Source organism: Rhinopithecus bieti, unplaced genomic scaffold (genome assembly GCF_001698545.2).
Source record: "Rhinopithecus bieti isolate Rb0 unplaced genomic scaffold, ASM169854v2 scaffold_2453, whole genome shotgun sequence".
NCBI classification, from domain to species: Eukaryota; Metazoa; Chordata; class Mammalia; order Primates; family Cercopithecidae; genus Rhinopithecus; species Rhinopithecus bieti.
Genome location: NW_016804447.1, coordinates 5,066,101 through 5,081,202, shown reverse-complemented (window position 1 = coordinate 5,081,202; position 15,102 = coordinate 5,066,101). Strand labels below are relative to the sequence as shown.

At 40.2% G+C, this 15,102-nt stretch overlaps 1 long non-coding RNA gene across 1 annotated transcript in view; it reads left to right on the top strand.

The window, feature by feature from the left end:
- Window positions 1–13,588, top strand: part of LOC108527235 (uncharacterized) — a 55,084-nt gene extending 41,496 nt beyond the window's left edge. The window contains exon 3 of the long non-coding RNA XR_001884754.1: window positions 13,509–13,588. This is a non-coding gene — a long non-coding RNA (uncharacterized LOC108527235). The remainder of the gene's footprint in view (window positions 1–13,508) is intronic.
- The last annotated feature ends 1,514 nt before the right edge of the window (window positions 13,589–15,102 follow it).

Below are 15,102 nucleotides of genomic sequence, written 5' to 3'. Positions count from 1 at the left end.
GAGATAATGGCCCAATCTTTATTAACAACCTGGGGGATGTAGCACCACTCCCTTTCAGGACCTGACTTCAGCACAACACTGGTGTACTGATCACTCCCCAGTGCACATTGCCAACTATAGAAGTTGATGCTCCCAGGGGCATCAAAGCCCAAAGACAAAACAAAACAAAACAAAACAAACCCCACACACCTGAAGAGCATCACTATAAAAGGAAATATGACAAAAAGAAGACACAGAATGAATGTAGTAGGTAAATAACAAATGCTAAATAAGCATAAAAATCTTCAAACAAGTAAGAGACAATATTGGCAACATGAAATAAGAACTAACAGAATAAGAAAGAACCAAGTGGAAAACCTGATTACAAAAAACACGATAGCTGAAATAAAATAACTCAGTAATTAAGATAAATATCTCAAGGAATACACCTGAGAAACAAATTACTGAGCTGGGAGTCTGCCATTTCATACCCAGAACAAATAAAATAATAGGCTGAGTGTGGTGGCTCACACCTGTAATCCCAGCACTTTGGAAGGCTGAGGGAGGTGGATTGCCTGAGATCAGGAGTTCAAGGCCAGCCTGGCCAACATATAGTGAAACCCCGTGTCTACTAAAAAATACAAAAATTAGCTGGGCATGGTGGCACTCACCTGTAGTCCCAGCTACTTGGCAAGCTGAGGCAGGAGAATCACTTGAACCTGGGAGGCAGAGGTTGCAGTGAGCCGAGATCACACCACTGCACTCCAGCCTGGGCGATAGAGCAAGACTGTCTTTTTCTTAAAATAATAATAATAATAATAATAATAATAATAATAATAATAAAAGTATATAAGGAAAGTTGAGAGATAATAGTAATGTCAACATGTATATAATGAGTGTACCAGAAGGAGGAGGAAGAAAAGAGAGTAGTCAATGTTTGAAGGCATGGCAGAGAATTACCAGGATTAAGGAAAGTTTCTCAGCTTGAAAGTCATTATAGAATGCCAAATAAGATTAAGGAAAAAACAACACCTAAATGTGCTATGTTGAAATTTATATCCAGCTAAACTGTCTTTTCCATGTGACTGAAATCCCAGCACTTTGAGAGGCCGAGGCGGGCAGATCACGAGGTCAGGAGTTCAAGACCAGCCTGACCAACATGGTGAAACCCCGTCTCTACTAAAAATACAAAAAATTAGCCAGGCATGGTGGCATGCACCTGTAGTCCCAGCTACTCGGGAGGCTGAGGCAGGAAAATTGCTTGAACCTGGCAGGTGTAGGTTGCAGTGAACCGAGATTGTGCCACTGCACTCCAGTCTAGGTGACAGAGTGTGACTCCGTCTCAAAAAAAAAAAGAAAGAAAGAAAAAATAGAAAAAGAGACTAATTTCCGTAAAACATAATGACATGAGCATCTCTCCATTAAATAAAGAAAGAGCAAAGGGGAAGTGCCAATTTTAAAATTTATTTTAATTTTTTTAGAAGGAGTTTCACTCTTGTTGCCCAGACTGGAGTGCAATGGTGTGATTTCAGCTCACTGTAACCTCTGTCTCCCGGGTTCAAGCGATTCTCGTGCCTCAGCCTCCTGGGTAGCTGGGACTATAGGCGCCTGCCACCCACGCCCAGCTAATTTTGTGTTTTTAGTAGAGATGAGGTTTCTCCACGTTGGTCAGGCTGGTCTCGAACTCCCAACCTCAGGTGATCTGCCCACCTCAGCCTCCCAAAGTGCTGGGATTACAGGCATTAGCCACTGTGCCCAGCCAGAAGTGCCACTTTTAAAACCATCAGATCTCATGAGAACTCACTCACTACCATGTGAACAGCACAGGGGAAACCACTTCCATGATTCAATCACCTCCCACCAGGTCCCTCCCTCAACACGTGGGGATTACAATTTGAGATGAGATTTGGGTGAGGACACAGAGCCAAACCATATCATTCCACCTCTGGCCCCTTCCAAATCTCATGTCCTTTTCACATTTCAAAACCAATCATGCCTTCCCAACAGTCCCCCAAAGTCAAAGTCTTAACTCATTCCAGCATTAACCCAAAAGTCCAAGTCCAAGGTCTCATCTGAGACAAGGCAAGTCCCTTCCACCTATGAGCCTAAAATAAAAAACAAGTTAGTTACTTCAAAGATACAATGGGGGTACAAGTGTTGGGCAAATGTTCCCATTCCAAATGGGAGAAATTGACCAAAACAAAGGGGCCATAGGCCCCATGCAAGTCCAAAACCCAGAGGGCAGTCATTAAATCTTAAAGCTCCAAAATGATCTCCTTTGACTCCATGTCTCGTACTCAGGGTACACTGATGCAAGGGTTGGGCTCTCAAGGCTTTGGGCAACTCCACCCCTGTGACTCCATAGGGTACAGCCCCTACAGCTGCTTTCGGGGCAGATGTTGAGTGCCTGTGGCTTTTTCAAGCACATGGTGCTAGCTGTCAGTGGATCTATCATTCTGGGGTCTGAAAGACAGTGGCCCTCTTCTTATAGCTCCACTAGGCAGTGCCCCAGTAGGGACTCTGTATGGGGTCTCCAACCCCACTCCTGGTACCAATTTTCTATATTAGTCCATTTTCACACTGCTATAAAAAGCTGCCTGAAACTGGGTAATTTATTAACAAAAGAGGTTTAATTGCATCACAGTTCTGCATGGCTAGGGAGGCCTCAGGAAACTTACAATCATGGCAGAAGGGGAAGAGGAAGCAGACACCTTCTTCACAAGGTAGCAGGAGAGAGCAAAGGGGGAAATGCCACTTTTAAAACCATCAGATCTCATGAGAACTCACTTACTATCATGAGAACAGCATGGGGGAAATCACCCCCCATGATCAAATCACCTCCCATTAGGTCCCTCCCTTGACACGTGAGGATTACAATTCGAGATGAGATTTGGGTGGGGATACAGAGCCAAACCATATCGCTTGTATACTTTAAAAAAATGTTTTCTAAAGGATGTACATGCAAAGATGTTTATGATAGCATCATTTGCAGTGATTAGAAGTTAAAAACAACCCCTTAGGAGAATAGTTAGATACGTGCTGTTCACAACATTTCATGTAGACATAGTAAGTTGTGCTTTAAAAGAAGAATCGACAGGAAATGACATGGTAGATTGTTATGTAAAACACACAAAGATTCAGTGCAAAAAATATAGGCACACTTTACCAGAAACATTAAGGAAAGTAGTTTGAGCTAAAAGCAAGTGATCCCAGAGAATAATTTGATTCTACACAAAAAAACCGAAGAGCATCAATAAAGGTAATTATGTAGGTGATTATAAGAGAAAATTGAAACACATATTTATTTCCCTTTCTTCTTTTTTATAAAAGCAATCATATAAAATAATATATATATAATTGTATTATTAGGCTCATAACATAAAGTCATGTAATATATTTGGCAATAACAACACAAAGGAGGTAGATGGTAGCAAAATTGTATTGGAGTAAGCAAGTAACACCAGATAGTAGCTCATATCCAGGAATAATGAAGCAGAACAAGAAAAGGTAAATAAGGTTAGTATAACAGACTCTATAAATATATACTTGCTTCCTTTTTCTTCTCTTGACTTCTTAAAGACTAAAATAGATAGAAGTAATAATTATAAAATAATAAGGGGATTGTTGGATTTCTATATATACACATATTATATATGTAAAAAATGGCACCAAAAAAGGAAGGAGAAAATAGGGCTATGTAGGAATAAAGTTTCTATATGTTACTATAATTAATTTAGTATAAATCTGAACGTTAATTCTGATAAGTTAAGATTATATCATGGGAGCACCTAGAGCAACCACTAGAAAATACCTCAAAATGCAATTCAAAAAAACTCATTCAAGGAATTAAAATGTTACGCTAGGCATAATCACTTAACCTCAAAAGAAAGCAGCAAATGAGAAATAGAGGAACAAAGACAAGAGCGAAAAACAAAAACCCAACAATAGCAGATATAAAGACAATTACTATCAATAATAATCAGTAAATGTGAATGGATTAAACAGCAGTCAAAGGCAAAAATGCCAGTATGTTAAAACAAGATCTAATTGTAATGCTGTCTATAGAGACAGCACTTCAGATTTAAATATTCAAATAGCTTGAAAGTTAAAGGATAGAAAAAGATATACTACCAAACAGAAGCCATAAGAAAGCTGAAGTGGCAATACTAATTTCGACAACACAGATTCTTTTAAGAATGTTTCTAGAAGTAAAGAGGGACATTTTACAATGATAACAAGGTCAATCAATCAGGGAGATATAACAATTATAAACATATCTCTGCACTTAACAAAGGAGCTCCAAAACATAGATTGTGAAAAATAACAGAACTAAATGAAGAAATAGACAATTCAACAATAATAGCTAGAGACTTCAATATCCTACTTTCAATAATTAATAGAATTAGGCAGAAGATCAACAACAAAAAAGGAAGACTTGAACAACACCATAAACCAACTGGACCTAACAGATACCTATAAAACATTTTACTAAACAACAGCAGAATACATAGTATTTTCTAGTGTGCAGAGAACATTTTCCAGGATACATGATGTGGTATTGGCCCTATTCTTTTGTTGTTGTTGTTGTTGTTGAGACAGGGTCTCACTCTGTTGCCCAGGTTGGGGTGCAGTGGCACAATCTCAGCTCACTGCAACTTCTGCCTCCTGGGTTCAAGCAATTCTCCTGCCACAGCCTTCCAAGTAGCTGAGACTACAGGCAAGTGCCACCACGCCTGGCTAATTTTTGTATTTTTAGTAGAGACGGGGTTTCACCATGTTGCCCAGGCTGGTCTTGAACTCTTGGCCTCAAGTAATCCACCCACCTCGGCCTCCCAAAGTTCTGGGAACATAAGCATGAGCCAACTTGCCCGGCCAGCCCTACTCATCTCAATAAATTCTAAAAAGATTGAAAATTTTTTCAACTTTTTTTTTTTTTTTTTAGATTCAGAGGATTCATGTGCAGGTTTGTTACATGGGTATATTACGTGATGCTGAGATTTGGGGTCTGACTAATCCCACCACCCATGTAGTGAGCATAGTATCCAATAGGTAGTTTTTCAACTGATGCCCCATTCTTCTCCTCCCCCTCCCATCTAGTAGCCCCCCCATGTCTTTTGTTCACATCTTTGTGCCCATGTGTACTCAATGTTGAGCCCTCACTTATAAGTGAGAGCATGCAATATTTGGTTTTCTGTTTCTGGGTCAATTTGCTTAAAATAATGGCTTCGGCTGGGCACAGTGGCTCATGCCTGTAATCCCAGCAGTTTGGGAGGCCGAGGTGGGCAGATCACAAGGTCAAGAGTTGGAGACCAACCTGACCAACAAGGTGAAACCCCATCTCTACTAAAAATATAAAAATTAGCCAGGAGTAGTGGTGCATGCCTGTAATCCCAGCTACTCAGGAGGTTGAGGCAGGAGAATCACTTGAACCCGGGAGGTGGAGGTTGCAGTGAGCAGAGATGGCATCATTGCACTCCAGCCTGGGTGACAGACTGAGACTCCATCTCAAAAAAAAAAAAAGATAATGGCCTCCAGTTGCATTCATGCTGCAACAAAGGGCATGATTTCATTCTCTTTTTAATGGTTGTGTAGTATTCCATGGTGTATATATATCATATTTGCTTTAGGCAATAAAAGGTTTGAAATTATGCAAAGAATATTCTCTGACCACAATGGAATTAAATTAGAAATCCACAAATACATGGAAATTAAACAATAGATTTTAAAATAACAAATGGGTCAAAAAAGTTCACAAAGGAAATTAGAAAATGCTTTGAGGCAAATGAAAATGAAAGCCCAATATACAAAAGAAACTGAAAATGACCTAAATAAATGGAAAGACATCCCCTGTTCATTGATTAAAGACTTAATATTGTTAGGCTAGCAATACTCCCCAAATTGATCCACAAATTCTATGCCATTCCTATCAAAATTCCAGCTGGCCTTTTTGCAGAAGTTGACAAGCTAATCTTAAAATTCATACAAAAATTCAATAGTCCCAAAATAATCCAAACAATCTTGAAATAGAAGAATGAAGTTTAGGATTCATACTTCCCAACTACAAAACTCACAAGAAAGTTACAATAATCAAGACAGTGCACTATTGGCGCCAGGATAGACATATAGATCAACAGCATATAATTCAGAGTTAGAAGTAAAGCTTCATACTTACAGTCAATCGATTTTTGACAAGAGTGCCCAAACAATTCAGTGAGGGGAGAATAATTTCTTCAACAGATGGTGCTGGAACAATTGGATAGCCTACTGAATAAAGTAGGACCCCTATCTGGCACCATCTACAAAAATTAAATCAAGCTAGATCAAAGACATTTTAAATGTATGAGCTAAAACGATAAAACTCTTAGAAGAAAAGATAGCTGAAATCTTTCTGACCTTGTATTAAGCAATGGCTTCTTAGATCTAACATGAAAAGCACAGCAACAAAAGGAAAAATAGATATACTGAACTTCGCCAAAATTAAAAATTTTTGTGCTTCAAAGTATGCCATCAAGAAAGTGGAAAGACAGCCCACAGAATAAGAGATAATATTTACAAATCACATATCTTATAAAGGAATTGTAGCTACAATATATAAAGAATGCCTACAACTCGATAATTTAAAAGACTAATAAGCCAACTAAAAATTGGCCAAGGATTTGAATGCTCTTCCCAGGAAGATACATAAATGGCCAATAAATACATGGTAAGATGCTTAACATAATTGGCTATCAAGAAAATGCAAATCAAAGCCACAATGAGATACCACGCAAAAAAAGATTGCTACTAAGTGGGGGCAAGGATGTGGAGAATCTAGAATAATACTGGTACACTGCTAATGGGAATGTAAAATGATGCCGCACCTTTGAAAGAAAAAAGTCTAGAAGTTTCCCCAAAAGGTTAAACATAGAGTTACCATCTGACCCAGAAATTCTATTCCTAGGCATGTACTTAAGAGAAAAACAAATACATATGTGCATATAAAAACTTGTACACAAATCTTCATAGCAGCATTATACACAATAGCCAAAATGTGGAAACAACCCAAATGGCCATCAACTGATGACCAGATAAATAAAATGTGGTATATTAATGCCATGGAATACTACTGGCCATAAAAAAGAATGAAGTACTAACTAATACATCCTGTAACATGAATGAACCTTGAAAATATTATTCTAAGTGAAAGAAGCAAGACATGAAAGGCTGTGTATTATATGGTTTCATTTATTATGAAATGTCCAGAATAGGCAAATCTTTAGAGGAAAAATAGGTAAGTGATTGCCTAGGGATGGAAGGAGGGTAGAGTTAGAGGGAAAATGACTCCTAATGAATATGAGGTTACTTCTTGGGGTGATGAAAATGTTATAAAACTTGTTGTTATAGTTATACAACTCTATGAAATACTAAAAATCATTGAAATTGTATACTTTAAATAAGTGACTTGTAAGGTATGTAAATTATATCTCAATAAAGCTGTCATTTTTAAAATATAGAAAAAATCTACAGAGAAAATTATTGAATAGTAATTAACTTTGGTTAATTCCTATTAACCAGAGATTACAGATGGCTTTTAGTTCTTCTTTGTATAGTTCTGCATTTCCTAAATTCTCTATTACCATATACTGTTATGTCATCAGCGAGTTATAAATATTTCAAAATAGTTCTTCACTCATTCAACAAATACTTAGTAAACACTTTTCAGGAGAAAAGTATTGAGATTCAGAAAATAATGTAAGTCCCTCCTTGTGGTAGGCCATTCTTGCATTACTATAAAGGAATACCTGAGACTGGGTAATTTATAAAGAAATGAGGTTTAGTTGGCTCACAGTTCTGCAGGCTGTACAGGAATCATAGCACCAGCATCAGCTTCTGGGGAGGCCTCAAGAAGCTCACAATCATGGTGGAAAGCAAAGGGAGAACAGGCATCTCACGTGGCGGGGAGGAGGAGCAAGGTTGGGGAGGTGCCACACATTTATAAATGACCTGATCCTATGAGAACTCACTATCACCAGCCACAAACCATGAGGGATCCACTTCATGACCCACACATCTCCCACCAGAACTCATCTCCAACATGGAAGATTATCATTCAAGGTGAGATGTGGAGGGGACAAACATCCAAACCATATCACTCCTCTCATAAAGCTCAAAATGTAAGGAGATGACATGAAGGTTTAGAGAGTGCTGTAACACAGTTGCATACAAGGTATAGTAGTGGATGAAAAGTTCTGGTGCTATCTGGAAAGGTAAGAAGGCTGTAGGGGGGGTTAAAACAAACAGAAAAAAAGCTTGAGTTGGGTCTTGAAGGATACGTAGGCATTCTCCAGGTGGATGAGGTGGAGAAGGGCATTCTGGGAAGAGAACAGGATGTTCAGAGGCTCTGATGTAAAGCCTCCTGCTTGGTAATTGTGTGATTCGTTAGGTATATCTGGATTTTAAAGCCTGTTGGGAGGTTGCAGTGGTGGTAGAGGAAGGCCAGCAAAATAAGTCTAGCAGGGTGAGCCGTGCTAAGGAGGGAGGACTGAGCACATTCAGCAAAGGTAGTGTCCTATAGAATTTATGGCTGCATTCAGCAGCAACCAGATATTACCTTAAGAAGCCTTCAAGGAGTACATTGTTAAGAGAGAACAGCATCTGTGGGATAAATAGAAAGAGGCTCATTTTACTTTAACTACACCCCAGAAAGATCTAAGCAATGATCTCAGGTTGGAAAGAACCAAACCTTTGGCAAAATAGTCTAAAACCCAGGCGCTGAGGATGTGCCCTGGTGTCCACCTTGGGTCCCACTTGCTTCTGTTGTTGCTTTTATCAGGCCTTTTTCTCATGGTTACTGAGCATCCCGTATTTGCAGGCCTGCTTTAAAGTACAAGATAGAGTTGCACCACTACCTCGGTTAGTCTCATTATTGAGGGATTTCAGATATAGGGTTTTGACGCAGAGCAGTTGAAGGTAGCAAAGCAACCAACACAGTGTGCTAAGAGACCAGTTTTCTTTTTACAAAATAGTAATGATACGGAATTATTTTCACCAAGTAATTATTATTAATTTTGTTGTTGTTGTTGTTGTTGTTTTGAGATGGTGTCTCACTCTGTTGCCCAGGCTGGAGTGCAGTGGCCCGTCTGGGCTCACCGCAACTTCCGCCTCCCGGGTTCAAGCAATTCTCCTGCTTCAGCCTCTCGAGTAGCTAAGATTACAGGCACCCACCACAATGCCTGGCTAATTTTTGTGTTTTTAGCAGAGACTGGGTTTCTCCATGTTGACCAGGCTGGTCTCAAACTCCTGACCTCAGGTGATCCACTCGCCTCGGCCTCCCGAAGTGCCGGGATTACAGACATGAGCCACCACGCCCGGCCCTCAATAATTCGTAAGCTTTGAAGGGCTGAATCCTGAGTTTGACAATTTTGCCTAAACCTGGGACTTGGTTAAAGATTAAATAACCATACCTTTATTTCAACTGCATGAACTAGAAAACTAAAAGACAAGTGAAGACATGCACTGAGAAAGTAGAGTATACTATGACGTAAATAGAAACTTTTTTAGCATTTTAATGAGAGAGAGACAGAGTGTGTGTGTGTATGACACATCAACACAAATAAATGAAGGAACTAGTGAGGATAGATGAGTCACTGAGAATGTTTAAAACTATTTGGCTCCCCCAGAAGACGACCAGATAGACAGTGAATGATTCAGCATGGGAAGTAACCAGTAAGAGCAAATGCAAATGCTAAAGGGATATGAAAGAAATCTCAGAGGTGGGGAAAACAATGGGGTCTTCACTTGCCACTGAGAGTTTTAAAAAGATTATCTCAGGGGATTAGTAAAAGGCAGAGCTTCAACCTGCTTGTTCTAAAGGTAGCTCATAAGGTATAGCTGAGAAAGACATTAGCCACTATATTTAGCTATTAACCTAAGAAGATTGTTTCCACAAAGAAACCTCTTGTTAGGTCTTGTCTTAGGGTTCTATCTTTAGTATGAAATCAGAAACAACTTTGTCCACACAGTGGCATACTGTGTACTTCTACTTATTCCACCCTGCCCCCAACTTAATGGGAGCCTTACTAAAGGTTCCAACAATTTCTGATGCCTGCAGCATTCATGTATCACACTCTGTTCTGCTCTTATAGAACAGTGCCCTCCAGAGTGACTTGCGTGATGAGTATTGTCTTAGTCTATTTATGCTGCTATAACAAAATACCTAAGAATTGGTAATTAACACATAATAGATTTTTTTTTTCTTTTTTTAGATGGAGTCTCGCTCTGTTGCCAGGCTGAGTACAATGGTGCAGTCTTGGCTCACTGCAACCTCCATCTCCAAAGTTCAAGTGATCCTCCTGCCTCAGCCTCCCAAGTAGCTGGGACTACAGGTGCCTGCCACCACACCTGGCTAATTTTTTTGTATTTTTAGTAGAGACAAGGTTTAGCCATGTTGGCCAGGATGATCTCGATCTCTTGACCCACCTCAGCCTCCCAAAGTGCTGGGATAACAGGCGTGAGCCACTGCGCTTGGCCAGAAATTTATTTTTCATAGTTCTGGAGGCTGGGAAGTCCAAGGTCAAAGCGCTGGCAGGTTTAGTGTCTGGTGAGGGCCTAGTCTTTGCTTTCAAGATGGCGCCTTGACCTCTGTGTCCTCATGTGGTAGAAGGGATGGAAGGATAACAAGGGACAAACACTAGTTTCCTCCAGACCTTTTACAAGGTGGCTAATCCCATTCATGAGGCTTCATTCTCATGACTTAATCACCTCCTAAAGACCCCCACCTATTAATATTCATGACTAAGACCAGATGCAGTGGCTCAAGCTGGGTGTGGAGGTTCACACCTGTAATCCCAGCACTTTGGGAGGCTGAAGTGGGTGATTACCTGAGGTCAGGTGTTTGAGACCAGCCTGGCCAACATGACAAAACCCTGTCTTTACTAAAAATACAAAAATTTGCTGGACATGGTGGTGGGTGCCTGTAATCCCAGCTACTTGGAAGGCTGAGGCAGGAGAATCGCTTGAGCTCAGGAGGCGGAGGTTGCAGTGAGCTGAGATAGCGATTGCACTCCTGCATGGGCAGCAGAGCGAGACTCTGTCTCAAAAAAACAAAAAATTCGTGATTAAATGTCAACTTACAAATTTTAGAGGACGCGTTTAGACCATAGTTAGTACCTAGAGGGTAGCGCCCACGTCTCTATATAGCATTTTAAATGGCATCTTAGATGTTCACCCAGAGATACCATAAATATTTGTTGGTGTTTGTGTAAGTCCGTTTTCGCACTGCTATAAAGAACCTCCCTGAGACTGGGTAATTTATAAAGGAAAGAGGTGTAATTGATTCACAGTTACACATGGCTACAGAGGCTTCAGAAAACTTATAATCATGGCTGAAGGTGAAGGGGAAGCAAGGCACGTCTTACATGGCAGCAGGAGAGAGGAGTGAGTGAGAGGAGGAAAACTTATTGGCACTTAAACCATCAGATCTTGTGAGAACTCCCTCACTATCATGAGAACAGCCTGGGGGAGGCTGCCCCCATGATCAATTGCTTCCTGCCAGGCCCTTCCCTGACAGTTGGGGGTTACAATTCGAGATGAGACTTGATGGGGACAAAGAGCCAAACCCTATCAGTGCTGCAGGTTATCCAGGCAAGAGTAAATATCCCAGTTGAATTTCAAACTCTAAGCAGCAAAGTTATCGTGCTACTTTGAACCTAAACTGGACTCCTTTTTTAAGAACTGAAAGTGATTTTTTTATTTTAAAAAATCCACCTAAACTAGTCATGCCTCAAACCTTCCATAAGTTTATAGCGCTGAATCCTGAACTTGACATGCAGATTCCATTTATCCAGTTGCCCTCAGGTAGGTAAATAGGTGGAGGAAGCTGGGTGTGTGTGCTTGAGCAATTACTGAGTGAGATGTGCCTGGCATTCTTGGCCTGTTCACTACCCCTTGCCTCATCCCTCCTATAGGCAGATCCTGCCTTCCCACTTAAGGGCAGGAAGTGTGGGACCAACTTTCCTAGGCTTTCTTCCAACCAGGGTATTGGCATAGAAGCCAGTCTTGGCCAATTGTGAGCTCAGGAGACACTCAACCAGGGTAGTTTTTTGTTTTTTAAAGTGTTTCCTTTATAAGGAAAAGAGACTAGTAAAAAGATATCTCTTCTGCACTGGTCGGGTATCTGCATGTGACATGTGAGCCTTTGGAGGCATCAGTAGGTATGAGTGCAGCATCATAGCTGACATACCAATGATGTCAGAGAGGACAGGTGTAAGCCATTAGCAGTAAGGGAGCAAGAGTCTCCTACAACGTTTTTGTGCCTCTGAATGAAACCCGGAACTACCCTACCTCAGACTTCTTAATTGAGATAGAAATTCTGACTTGAAGCAACTAATTGGTTGGGTCTTTTATCACTCACTACTGAAGTCATCCCCACGGAATCATGGCACACTACCAAGGTGCATTCCTTATCTAAAGAAATCAGCAGCCCTCAGCTCCTGTGGGCTGCTGCCAGATAAGGATTTTACAAGAAGAGCCAGGAATCAAGATTTTTATATAAAACTCCAGAGTTTTAAATGTTGGCTCAAGCTAAAGAAAATTGTGCAGGCCAAACAAAATGTATCTGCAGGCCAAGTTCAACCTATAGGCAATTTTCAATCCCGATCTAACTAAGAGTTGTTGTAAGAACTAAATTAAATGAGTTTAAAATAAGATCAGTAATAATAATAGCACATACTCACATCACACTTAGTATGTGTCAGGTACTATTCTGCTTGCTTCACCACTTTAGTGTTCATATGTTAACTGATTTAAGTCTCAGAAGAACCTTATGAGGGAGGTGTAATTACTATCTCTATGTTACAGATAAAGAAAGTAAGGATAAGAGAAGTTAAGTAGGCTGGGCATGGCAGCTCATGCCTATAATGCCAGCACTCATTTTGGAAGGCCAAGGTGGGAGGATTTCTTGAGGCTAGGAGTTCAAGACCAGCCTGAACAGCATAGTGAGACTCCATATCTACAAAAAAATTTTTTTGTAATTAGCTGGGCATGATGGTGTGCACTTGTGGTCCCACATACTGGGGAGACTAAGACAGGAGGATCTCTTAAGCCTGGCAGTTTGAGGCTGCAGTGAGCTATGATTGTGCCACTGTTCCTTGGGTGCTAGAGTGAGACTCTGTCTGAAAAAAAAGGAGAAAGAGAAGTTAAGTAACCTTGTTCTGGTTACACAGTCATGAAGAAATGGAGCAGGGATTTGAACCCAAACCCAGGAAATCTGGATTCAGATTTCATCTCTCTTAATCAATGCATTATGTTTGTAAAATAACCAGTACAAGCTTCTGATCCATGATAGATAGTCTGTGTAATTTCCCTTCCCAACATCCCCTCATGTGCTTTGAGGCAACTTCAGAAACAGAATTGGGGATTTCCTGATGCTAAAAAAAAGATAGTTTGGTATTTTAAATACTAATGAAAGTTGTCATTTCAACTGGACATCTCAAAAACTACTGTGATGTCTAGATCGGTGATCAGTATAATAATACATGGAATCTATATAGTCTTGACAGGGAGTTGGAACAGTCACAAGGACGTAATATGCTCATCTCTTGGTCGCCAGAGGACAAGAGTTGCACTGAAGATGGTGAAATGTTACATCTTCAGAGAAGACCACAAACCTCCCATCATGACTGCAGCTCTCCTCACCTGGGCTCCCCAGTTGTGCAGACTTGGATAGATGGATATGGATGGATGAATGGATAGATGAATCAATGGGCTTCCCAAAGGTATTCATCTATCTGCATATACCAGGAGACACTGTTATTTTGACTCTTCCATTACAAGATGAATTACAAAATAAACTAGAGTGTCAAAGTTAAACTTATCTGGTGTAGTTAACAACTGTAGTGTTTAATCAAATCTTCACTAAGCATTCCCTGAAGAAGGGCTTAGTGAAGGAAATTGATTCCATAGAAATAAATGTAGCTTGAGGGCAGGCACGGTAGCTCATGCCTGTAATCCCAGCACTTTGGGAGGCCGAGGCGGGTGGATCACCTGAGGTCAGGAGTTCAAGACCAGCCTGGTCAACATGGCGAAACCCCGACTTTACTAAAAATACAAAAATTAGCCAGTCATAGTGGCGTGTGCCTGTAATCCCAGCTACTAGAGGGGCTGAGGCAGGAGGATTGCTTGAACCTGGGAGGTGGCAGTTGCAGTGAGCCAAGATTGTGCCACTGCACTCTAGCCTGCAGCAACAGAGCAAGACTCCATCTCAAAAAAAAAAAAAAAAAAGAGAGAGAGAGAGAAAAAGAAAAGAAATGTAGCGCCAAACTGTTTAGGACAACATTGATATTGAGGAGACGAGGGATGCCATTCACCCGAGTGTCCACAATAGAAAATGATTTAAATTTTGGTACAGCCATAGAATTGACTATTAGAATATTATTAAAACATTGTTTACAAATGATATGTAATAAAAAAAACTTATGATCCAATATTAAATGAGAAAATGATACAAGTTGTTTATACAGTATATGTAAAAATGTATCATTTAAGTGATTTTTTTCTTAAACAACGAAAGACATTGAAAATGAATTATATAAGACAGGTAAGTAAACCAACAAATATTTATTGATTACCTACAATAAAGATACAAAGTAATAGACCAAAAAAAACACAAAAATTTCAAATTCCAAGATATTTCAATATAGCTGAGGAGATGAGATGCTCTCAAATAATTAGATTATGAAGAAATAGATGACAATTGAAACATGAAGATATATAACAGTTGCTATAATATCCGAAAGAGAGAAAGATTACCTTTGGCTGTGGTGATCCAGGGCAGGCTGTGAAGAGGAGGAGCGTGAGCTGAACCAGAGGTTAACTGGGATTTAGGCAGGCTATAGTGCATTCCAGGCAGGAATGGGAGGGATACAGGTTCCAGGCTGATGCAAGTATGGAAACATGCAATTTATGTTTAGTGTAATGCGAGGGAAAAACACTTGGGACCTCAGTTGGAATCCTGGCTCCATGATTTCTCTTTAATAAGGTTTGTTAACCTCTAAGGTCTCAGGATCTTCAGCCATAATAAGGGACAGTAAGGTATCTCATAGGATTCCTGTGTGGATTAAACAAGATTATTTATATATCATGCCC